Source organism: Pinus tabuliformis, chromosome J (assembly GCF_031772625.1).
Source record: "Pinus tabuliformis cultivar Carrire ecotype Pingquan chromosome J, CPIR1, whole genome shotgun sequence".
In the NCBI taxonomy this organism is placed as follows: domain Eukaryota; kingdom Viridiplantae; phylum Streptophyta; class Pinopsida; order Pinales; family Pinaceae; genus Pinus; species Pinus tabuliformis.
The window spans coordinates 6,673,418-6,685,453 of record NC_142295.1 but is presented as its reverse complement, the minus strand read 5'-3'; the positions used below and the strand labels follow the sequence as shown (position 1 = coordinate 6,685,453).

Genomic DNA, 12,036 nt, shown 5'->3' with positions numbered 1-12,036 from the left:
ATTACGTTTTATATTGAGTTTAAGTATTTAATACATTGTATATTTCAGGTTTAAAGTTGATATTTTATATATTAAAATTTTTATATTATCGAATATAAAGTTATTTGAATTGAATAATATAAAATTTCATATATATTTATAAATGTATAATTTATAAGGGTGGTAGGAAGGTGTTTTTTTTTCGGCACTATGGAATTAAAGTTTTGAAATATTTTTGAGTTTTGGACAAAAAAATTAACAATTAGGTAAAAGTATATGGTCTCTTGTAAGGCTTTTTCCTCGTTACAAAATTAAATGTTTCCTCTCTTATTGTGATGGGGATTCTTTTTAATCGCTCGCCACATGGTAAGAGGTATTTCCGTTATAGACAAGTTTTTGAACTTATTAAACCATATTAAAAGCATTGCAAAAGATTTACCTTCAATAAGTTGTGCACATGTCTTAAGGGATAAAAATAAAGAAGCAAATCAGAGTGCCAATGAGGGGTGCACTTTGTAGTTTAGTGAGCTAAGAGTGAATGGCCAACTCAGGCCTTCTTTTGTCCCCTAAGGACTCATCCTTTCCAATATACCAGAAAATAATAAAAAAATACAGGGGGGTAGGGGACATGCTTTTAAATGTGGCACCCCCTGAGTGAAGTTTAGTTGCATGCATTATCAACATAAGTCTCTTGGAGAACCCATATCAAACTCTCGTCATGGTGGTCGTCATATATGCATTCAATAGTACAAGCCAACATAAGCACATTTCATTTAGAATCATTCATGAGTCTATGGGATTTATTAATCCTTGTGGTGAATTGAATGTTAAAGTGTGTGGGATGGATTGGCTTGTTCTCAATTTCCTTGGTTCACCTGCTCTCTCACGTTAGAATAATGAGTTCAATAATGTAGTGGAAAATATCGGTCGTAGAGTGAAACTCTTGTATTGGTTTTATAGTTTTTGTCCTCTTGCGAGTCGTTTCCTTATTCTAGATAGGTAGTGGCTTCAATTGGTGTGGCGTTGGTTGAGTCCCCTCCTCGAGCGAGTGGTCCCTTATTTGTGTTTTCAATGCCCAATCTCCACACTATGTCTGGAATTGAAGTGTAGGTGGTTGTGCGATTTCTTGGTCCTCATACTCATATAGAATTGCACCAATTTTAGAAAGTTATGGTTGTTAAGTGGAACAATTGTCTCGCCCAACTCAACAATCACATGGATGACATGTAGTTGGACCTCATGAGATTGTGGTTTCAGCAGAATGAACAATCTAGTTTTGTCTAGAATGATAGAGATCAATTGTGGGAGCTTTGTAGCAAGGTGGAAAAGTAGGAAGAAGTGATCCGCCAATGGGTGGATCAATTGAATTCTCTTGTTAACAATCTAATTCTCAACATGAAGGATATAGCAAGCTCTAGTGTGTCCAATGTAAATGTTTGTCCATATATGAACAAACCAATGTATTTGAGCAAATACATTATCATCAAAGATTATATTCTCAAGTAGCTAGCGTATATTGTAAATTTTGTTTTTTGATGGGTTCTTTCTGGAAGGTTTTTACCTCCAAAGACCTAGGTTTTATTAGAGTGATTATATTCCTCTTTAGAGGATAATTTTGATACATTTGAGCTTAGTTACTTCTAAAGTTCGAGGTGTTTATGAATTATAACTCTCAATGTACAATTGAGATATCAACACAGATTTTGCCATAATATAAATATTCTCATTATTACAAGATACATATAATTTTTAAATTTATTTTATATTATATTATTTTGAAAATATATATATTTTTAAATTAATTAATAAAATTTCAAATTTAAATATAGTTTTATAATTTAATTATTTATTTTTTCACGTTTAAGGCGTTTTTAAATTTTAATGTTTAAAGGTATTTTATAATTTAGTGTCTGGAAGATGCTATTGAATTATTTTTAAATAACATTATATTAAAAATAATTAAATTAATATTTAAATTTAAAATTTAAAATTATATGGTTTTAAAATATATTTATATTTATATTTTTGAATTAAAATTTAAAATTTAAAATATTGTTCATTTTACTTATATCAATAATAATAATAATAATAATTTACTTTTCCTAGATGGGGTGAGATGTGATGCGTTAAGGGAGTCATTTTCTCACTTAATAAGTAAGGTTGATGTGCCACCTTACCAACCATGATGAGGATACATGGTAATTTTATCAAGGTGAAGAGGAGTGTCATGTATGCTAATGGTAGCTTGTCCATGGACCATATTTTGCATTCACTAGCATAAGGTCTTGATTGGATGATGGTGAATTCAACCCATTTCTCATCATTCTTTGAGATATCCAAAGCAATGGCATTCAATGCCATCACTCTTGATCTTTTCACATCTTAAAGAATGTTGATTCGGTTACAATTTGGATTGCTTTTTCCTTCACCATGCTTGCTCTGGATCTTGCTTTTCTCAGCCTAGCACAAACATTATTAGCGGTCACAATTTCTCTACGTTGTCAACCTAAATCATCTCTTAAGTTTGAGTCTGAGGCCCTTCTCACTGAGTTGGTATCTGGTCCATTCCCCCCTGGTGTGCAAGAATGGTGAGATAGAGAGCTCGTATTCAACATGGTGGTGAAGGTTGAGCAAGTCAAGGAAGCTCTAGAGCCTGCCTGAGGGTGCAAATCTTTGCTAGATTATACAGGGAATAGGTTCTAGCAGAGGTCCAGGATGAGCTTCAAGAATTTGAAGAGGATATTGTTGTGGATAGGAACTATGTGTCGAACTCTTAGGTGATTGCAAACATAAGGGATTGGGTGTCTGACATGGAGCATGCCCATCACAGGCATAATCAATACATGCTTACTATAGACTTATACTAGAGAATGAAGATGTTGCTAGGTTGTGTTATCATGGACTGAAAAGATAATAAGGAAGAAATCTTGTTAATGCTAGACAATGTGTTGATTCATTAAAAGGAAATGGGGGTGCATCTCAAGTACATTGAAGCCAATATTGCTTCTGGCCTAGGTTCGAGTTGTTGCAACCCTGGGATTACCATTCCCATCAAGATGGATGTACCCACTTCTTCTCAATTTTTCTCATGAAATATGGTAATTTACTTGTTTGGTTTTCTGGTTCTGCCAAACCTTTTACAGTTGGCTTGCTCTTCTTAGTCCACAATTATTTGGTTCTTAATTCTAGGCACCAATCTAGTCTCTTCTCTATCAATACATAATTCTCTCAAACAATTATTAGACACATGGCTTCTTTTTCGAATGACGCCTCGTGATTTTGTTAGTGGTTTCGTTTCCCAAGTAGCAGGAAACTAGCACTCAAAGTTTTGGCACTTTGGTAGTTAATAGAAAATTAGCTTACAAAGTAAATAAATAAATAACAATTTACTTTTGGTTATGAATTGGTGTTAGAAATAGAAAGAAAGAAAAGTAATAAATACTTATTTATATTAATAGGTTATTAGTGAAATTAGATAAATGATTGTCTTTTATTAGTTGACAATGAATAAAAAAGATTAAACTCTATTCATAATTGATTGTATTGTGAGGTGTTGTATAGCAAAGTATGGGGAAATATTGTCATGTCAGATCTCCTTAGTGTGATTGGATTTGGAGAGTTTTATATTATAAGGTGGTTAAGTTTTGAAACATGTGATAGTCAAGAGGATACACCATCTATATTAAAGGTTGACATGGCTTGAGTAAGTTACAATCTCTAATTGATTTTGACAGTTTAGATGCCCTTGAATTATGATTTCCAAAACATCACGTAATAACAAAAAATAAATAACTACTAAAAAAATAAAATAACAATATCTTTTAAAAAAACTAACTTAAAATAACTTTAATTTAAAATAATTTACACTAATATTAATAAAAAAAATTGTAATATCATTTATTTTTAAATGAGTTGTTTTATATATATTATTATATCATTTAATTTTTAAGCAGGTGAATGATAATGATAGGCCATCCAAAGATAACGATGTGGCCAACTCATACACTCAACTACTAACCAAGGGTTGACCTATTTTGAGAGCAAAGCAAATGGATACCAAATTTAATAAAAACACTCCAACAAACAATAACGTTATTTAATGGGCAATTGGCTGCGCATTAGATCTTTGAAAACCAAAATTCAAAAGTAAAATACCAAACAAAATTCAAAAGTAAAATACCAAACGGATTTATATTTTTTTTAAGTGTTTGAAATTTGTTTGGTTTGGCTTACCAAAAATAAATTACTCCAACGGTCTAGTATTAAATCAAAATATTTATGACCAAAGTACACATTTGATGAATGTGCCCCCACATGAGGGAAGGGTTGCCTTCAAGTATGGAAAACATGTGGTCAAATATGGTTGGGTGCCCAGTCAATCACTACTCAGCACAATAGCCGCAACTACAGATATAGGTGAACATGCCCACGTGATAATGGGTTGTGTTAAAGTATGGAAAATGGACAAAAGTTTCTGAGCATCTTGTTTCATTCATTTTTTGCAAAATAATAAACCTAACTATAAATTTTGATGAACTTGCCCACGTAATAATGGATGTGTTAAAGCTTGGAAAATGGACAAAGGTTGCTGGACAAGATGGTATTGGGTAGTTTTGGTTAATTAATGTTTAAATATTATTTATAAAAGTGTGTAATTTTTTTAAGTTGAGTAGATGTGTTATGAATGATGTATCTAGTGTAAAATTTGTCTTTTGGTTTGAATTTCAAATTTAGATTTGTCTGGAGGAGTCACTTGAAGATACTTCCATGGTGGCGAATGAGGATGGTATGGGATTTTGGAGATGGGGGATCCTTATAGGGACTCACAACATTAAAGGATTAAATGGAGAGCAGAAGTTACAAGAACACACTTTGGAAATCATCAACCCAAAAGGAATCTTTTTCTTAAGCCAAGCAATTAGCAAATTCCAATATTGTTGTCCTATTTGGAAATTAGCTTTAGAATTGGGACTCACTGGACAATATGCAAACAATTGGAGAGAATTCACCACTTCTCTTAGCCAAGCGGGTCTTTTGCATAACCCCCAAGGAGACAATATCACTTGGAGCAGGAAGATGCACAATCAGGTGCCAATGGTAGCTGATGCTTATAGATATTACATCACTCAAAGACTCAATCTCCAACAAATTTATTGGTTTTACAAGGTATGGAAATTGAAGATCCCTCTTAAAATAACTTTGTTTATCTAGCTAATATGGAAGAATAAAATATTGACATGGGACAATTTACTCAAGCGGGGCTTTCAGGGTCCTAGTATGTGCATTTTTTGTAGAAATTCCTTAGAATTTGCAAATCACATTTTCATTCTTTGTCCTACTACTGCTCTTATTTGGGGGGAAATTGCATATTACTTGAACATCCCTCAGTTCTCGGCTACAAACTTGGAAGGTTCCATATCCCAATGGTCTACACGCACTCCTGGGGAATTAGCGATGCCCATATATACTATCTGGGAGATCTGGATTGCAAGGAACAAACATATATTTGAGGGGAATCCAATTGATTTAAACAGAATCTGCTACAAAGCGATCACATGGGTAGGAGCCTTTCCATCACACACACATACAAATCAGATCTCTATCAAGACAATATCTTCTCCTACAATCAATTTGCCTGCAGGGTGGTTCGATGGAGCATCACAAAGGGGATTGTGTGGATGTGGAGCAGTTCTCAAGCCTGACAATTACACCAGATACAACTTACATTGGAATGGAGGTCCTAGTACCAACACTAGAGCTGAAATCATGGCACTTTGGGGGCTGCTCTAGTTCGCCAAAGAAAAACAATTGAATATCATCAACATCTATGGAGACTCAAAAACTCTTATAGAAGGTATTCTGGGACACTATGCATTTGACCCACCTCTACTATCTGGATGGATCCACAGGATTAAACAAGTGCTGGCCTCTCTCACTTCCTATTCCATGACACATGTATTCAGAGAGGACAATAAGGAAGCAGACAAGTTGTCCAAAGCAGGTCTTCAGGGACAATATGGGATCATGCATTACAAACTAATAGTAGATCAACACATTAGAGATGAAGGCGAGATTAGCTTGCCATAATGATGATTCCAGTAATACTATTTTTTCTTATCTTGAATAATATTCTGAGAGGCAGACAAACTTTCAGTTTATTTTCGATCGATATTTGCTACTAGGATTAGTATATATGGATATCTAACAACTTTTGCCTACTAGGCACCCTACAGTTTTTTGGTATATTTGCTATGATGCATGGACTAGACTATTTATAACATTGTTGCATGTACTGGACTTTTAAATATATATATAAAAGCTAACATTCTTTTTCCTCTCAAAAAAAAAAAAAATTATAAATGATAAGTTTTAATTGTGTATAAAGATTTCAATGGGGTGGGTATTTCCGCAGATGTAAAGTTCTTTTGTGTGTGAAAGAAAAGGTATTTGACTTGTTGAAATTAGTTTCTTTCGTAAAAAAAAAACAAAAACAAAATTAACATTGATCCAAGTATATCTTAATAGGATTTTTTTTTTAGACTTTTAACTATTAATGCGATAAAATTTATAAAATTAAAGGGAACCCTAATCATGGTGGCAACGAATAAGGGTTTATTGTTTTCAATTGTTTCTTCTCCATGGCCAGGGACTTAGCATTATTTTTCGGTGCCAGGCTCCCTTTCCCTTTGGAAATGGCTTCGTTTGGATATTTATCTACAAGAGGTCTACTATAGTTTACTTTGTTTTGACAACTCGAGGTTCTTCGTCCTTTTGGCTCTGGATTATTGTCGTTACACATGGTTTTTAGTTTCGTGTTTGTGGATGAGGATGTATGGAGTGGAACCTCGTAGACTATGAACCCTCACCTTCCTTGTGTTCGCGTATTTTTGTTGATTACGTTGGTGGTTTGAAAAATACTTATTTTTTAGTGGATTCAGAGTTGGTTTCTCTAGGTGTTTCCGGTTACCTCAACTCAGGAATGGTGGATGCCCCAGATAAGGCGATCTGTCGGGGAGAAAAAGATGGTTTCATCAGCCGACACCCTTTCAGCTTTAAGGAGGACACCGAACAATTATCAGAGGCTTGGAGTCTCAGTTCCCTAGGTCTAGTCTGGGGTGCAAGTCATTCTCGACCGATTTCACTTTCAGATTTTCTTCTTAGCAATTCTCATCTGGTCGACCCTAGTCAGTCGAATGCTTTTGCATTTCCTATTGTTCTAGGATTATCTAATGGAATTTGTCTGACGGGTGAATATCATATTTTGGTCCCTCAACCAGATGTAAACTCATTCCATTTCCAAAGCCCTCAAGGTTTTGGTTCAAGTATTCTACTTGTGGCTCATGACATTGATCATTCGGCTAGGTCGGCTCCCTCTCATGGATTCCCTTCTTGGTCCTCAAAGGGAGCGGAACATGGAGGCAGATCGATTGTCCAAATCATCACTAGTCCTAGACCGGGGAATTTGGCAGATTCAGGAGGTTCATGATGGCTTGCTATCTACATATGTTCGTAGTCCATTAATGGAGCTTGTTACTCCTCAGTTGGAAGTTGTTGCTTAATTTTTCTTTCTTCAATATTTTTGTTTCATGATGATGTTATATGAGCTTATTTTAGTGCTCATTTTTAGCTTTCGATTGAGAGTATATATGTATATACTTTTGCTATTGTTCTAGACACTTACTCAACCTTCTCTGAGTCTTTTTTAGTTTTTTAAACACATTAACCTCACAAAATTAATATGGCCTAATGATTAGATTTTGTATCTTTACGTCGTAAGGCGTTTCCCTCTGAGATCAACTCCCCTCTCTGCCTACCTGTCATCTTGTAAGCCACAGGATTATATGTTAGACGATTGCAACCATTTCAGCCGTTGATCGGGGTTGCCCAAACGGTTTGGGCGTTTCATCGAATAGTTTCATCCGGGCAGCAGGGTTTGTACCTCAGATCAAACGCTTGCCCTCGCAGATCAACGCTTGCCCTCGCTCTGGATTTGGTTTCAGGCTCGCTGTTCTCGGCGGTCTTCGTATTTTTCCTCTGCGTATTTACTCCACTGGAAGATTCGTTAGCTGCATCGGGGGAGACAAGCATTGCTGCTGAGCTAGGGAAGGGACAGAGATGGAGATCACCATGACAGATAACGCTTTGACAGAGTGGTTGAATCAAGGGAGGCAGGCCTGCCCCTTGAAATCCGTCGATTACTATCCTTGCGCGAAGAAAACTTCTGAACACTCCAACCAGGTTAAGATGGCAGAACTGTAAGTCACTACATTGTTTGATTATATTTAATTTATTATATATAATCAAACAATGGGTTTTTTTGCTGCTTCAAATCTCGCTGAGCAGCCGCTGTGTAACGTAACCTGTTCTTACAGTCATGAGCTTGACCAGCAATGCCCTTAGCATGGTAGATGCTCTGGATACATACGGACAGAATATGGTCCTATGGAGGCCTCCAAAAACAGAGAGATCATCCAATTCCTCTAGTACTGCAGATTATTACCATGATTATAATCAAATTTGGGATGTATTAGAGGTTGATAAATTGGTTCCCGATGTGACTGTGTCCAAGGATGAATCCTCTATGAGTATTCAACAGGCGGTGAACAGTGCACCGGATAAATCTGAGCGGAGATTCGTGATACATATAAAGGCTGGGGTGTATAAGGAGATTGTTAGGGTTCCTCCCAGTAAAACTAATCTTATGTTTGTGGGTGATGGCATGGGGAAGACTGTGATCACGGGGTCTATGCGTGTGCCATCCCTGCCTGGTGTTCCAAGTACATATGGCTCTGCAACTGTTGGTAATGCTCATTATTGTTCCTCTTCCTCTTCATATTAAGTTGGAATTTATTTCTTTGCCTGAGTTTGGTTTTGTTATTGTGTTTGATCATGGTGTGGTTCCTGACAGATTTGAGATGCCTTGAATTGAAATTGGAAAATCTACTCTTCCAACATGTTTTGATCATTACACATGGTTCTTGCGGACCACATCCCTCTGTGATTTTTCGGGTCAACCTTAGTCCATATTCTCTCCTCTCTCACCTTTTGTCACTAATTCACCCCAAGAGACATTAAAAGAGTTGTTAGGATCTTGAGCACCAACAAAGAAGTAGATGAGTAAGGTCTGCAAGTTGAATTTGCATTGGCTTTCCCTCTTCATGGTCTCAAAATATCATCCACCCCATCTTCCAATTGAAGGATATTTCTGATAGAAATAATTACAGGAATATTATGATTGGGCGTGCCTTTGTCGAACTCTATGTTATGGGCGTGAACGTGTGGCTTTCTCAACATATAGAGAGGAACAAATTCAAAGCTATGGGGCAACCAAGTCTTAGAAGAGATTATGAAACTAGTGACCACATTTTTAGCCTGTGTGCTATTATCAAGGAAGCTGACGTCCCTCATCTAAAGTCATGTTGCTTTGTGGATTTTCATAAGGCTTTTGGACTTTGTTCCAAGGGAATTATCGTTCTGGAGACTACGTGAAATTGGCATCTTTGAGTGTCTCATAGTTGCTTTCATGAAATTCCATGGGATATACATTAATGGGTTAGAGCATAACCGAGCGAGTACTTCCACAAGGGATATGTTTACGTTTTACACCATGTTTTGTTTACCTTATTCTTATTTGCAGAGGATCTGATCCTTTTAGCCTCCTCCCCTAGGGACATTCAGAGATAGCTTGATGCCCCTGCCAATGTGATGGTCATAGAATGATGGTGATGAACCTTAGTGAAACTGAGGTTGTGATTTAAATATCCAAGAGCACCCTAACAAACTTCCACTTCTTCTTCAAAGGAAGCGAGGTGGAGATTACCATTGCTTATACATCTATGGGATCTGATCCATAGCCCTTAGGTTTAGCTTAAGGCATGTCTTTCAACCCAAACTTAGAAAGGGTTATAGGTCTCTCTCCATGCTTGACCGACAATACTTCCATATGCATTTTCAGGACATCTCTTTTGAGATGCATTTTTTGACACAATTAACAGACCTATAGTACTATATGGTGTTGAAATCTTGGGGCCTACCTCGTTACCACCTGACTGCGCGCAGGCTGAGACAGTCCAATTCCTCATGCTACAGTGTATGATTTAGCATAAACAAACAGTTCCATAACCCATTGTACAAACAGTTTGGCATTCATCCCTTTTTCCTTGAGAGCATTTTTGGACTTGTCTTCTTTCTTCACGGGAAACTCCTATCTGGCCCTTTGCCTTTTTTAGATTGCCTCCACAGGCCCCTTGTCTAGCGAATGTGCTGTTTTTTTAAAGGCGTCTTCAGTTCTTCAAAGAGTGCCTCCCTCCTTTTAGCTATTCTCTAGATGCCCTAGTGACATCCTAGCCCCTGAATGGAGATAAACATGGATATCAAAGAGGACATCTATCTACACTAAATTCAGGTCACTTGGATTGAATCCCACAACGGTTTCATAATCAAATGACCTTCTACTATGATCACTTATTGTACAAGTATGATCTAGGAAGCAATTCTCTTTGATACATTTGCAGATTTTTATGGGTCTTCTTGCAGAACCCAAAGGGCTTTAAACGCTTGTTCAATTCTGTGGCCAAGGAATCCACTACCATTGCTTCCAATTCCTTCTGCATGGACATAAAGTGTGCCCTTTCTGCCATGTTGCTAAGAACTACTGGATAAAAATGCCAAACCACAACACTGAGGGCCTGCATGCTGGTTAAACTTAAAAGCCTGAGGAAAGGTAGAGATTTGGCTGACAAGACTTCTTTGGAGACAATCAATTGTGAAAATGACCATCCAATTAATGAGAGAGAAATTTTCTACTTGAGTTCAACCCAGATTAATTCCCTTGCAAAGGAATGCTGATTTAGAAAGCATCAACAAAATACAAATGAGAGGAGAAGGAAACAATCAAAATCCAGCAGTGCTTGGAATGCAATCCGTCATTTGCAAGGGAAGCAATAATGATTTTCTTCAGATTGTAGGTCGCTGAAAAGAAGAGAGCAATAACATTTATTTTTGCAGATTCTGCACTTCTTTCATCCTATTAAAGCAGCAAAAAAATTAATTATCATTTTACATTTTAAGAATAAGATATTTGGAACCCTTTCATATGATAGGTGTAATGTCTTTCAACATGCATTGGGGTTTGTAAGTTTGAGAAATTTCAATGGGCATATGCTAAAATCGGATCCTCTGTTTATTCTGATAACTAGATAAATATGTGTATGCTATTTCTAAACAAAGACGGAATTTAATACTTACAATTACCATCGTTCTTTGGTTTTGAACTCTTATCAAAGGAAAATTCAATCAATCCATATTCCTCGATCCCACTAAATCTTGTTTTAGATGTTGAGGATTGCTAATTTATTTGTTTTCACAATTGCAGCTGTAAATGCTGATGGCTTCTTAGCACGGGATATAACATTCGAAAATGCAGCAGGGCCAGGTAGTCAACAAGCGGTAGCCCTAAGAGTAGATAGTGATCACTCTGCCTTCTACAACTGTGCCTTTCTTGGCCACTAGGATACATTGTACACTCATATTCTTCGTCAGTTCTATAGAAACTGCAGAATAGAAGGCACTGTTGACTTCATATTTGGAGACTCGGCAGCCATCTTTGAAAATTGTCTCATTCTACTGCGTCCTCGTCAAATAAACTCAGACAAAGGATCATCAGATCCTGTCACTACACAGGGTCGAACAGATCCAGCCGAGCCCACAGGATTTGTTTTCCATAACTGCACTATCAATGGAACTGAAGAATATATGAGGGCTTACTATGCCAACCCAAAAATTTACAAAGGCTATTTGGCTCGGCCATGGAAGATGTACTCCAGCGCAATCTGCATAAATTCATATTTGGGAGAGGCCATTAGCCCTGAGGGATGGATGCCGTGGGTAGAGGACTTTGCTCAAACTATTATTAACACCAGAAATAAAAAGACAACCACAATGAAGAATAATTTAAACATCGTTGGAACTAATAGATTCTAGAACAATATAAGTTTGGATAATACTTTGATCATTTGAAGAATAAGGTACTTAATTTTTAACAGCATGTTATTCTCG

The 12,036-nt window shown here is 36.6% G+C and overlaps 1 pseudogene; it reads left to right on the top strand.

Annotated features, from left to right (window-relative positions):
• Positions 1 to 8,351: 8,351 nt before the first annotated feature.
• On the top strand, positions 8,352 to 11,490 carry LOC149225153 (putative pectinesterase/pectinesterase inhibitor 51 pseudogene; annotated as a pseudogene).
• Positions 11,491 to 12,036: the final 546 nt, after the last annotated feature.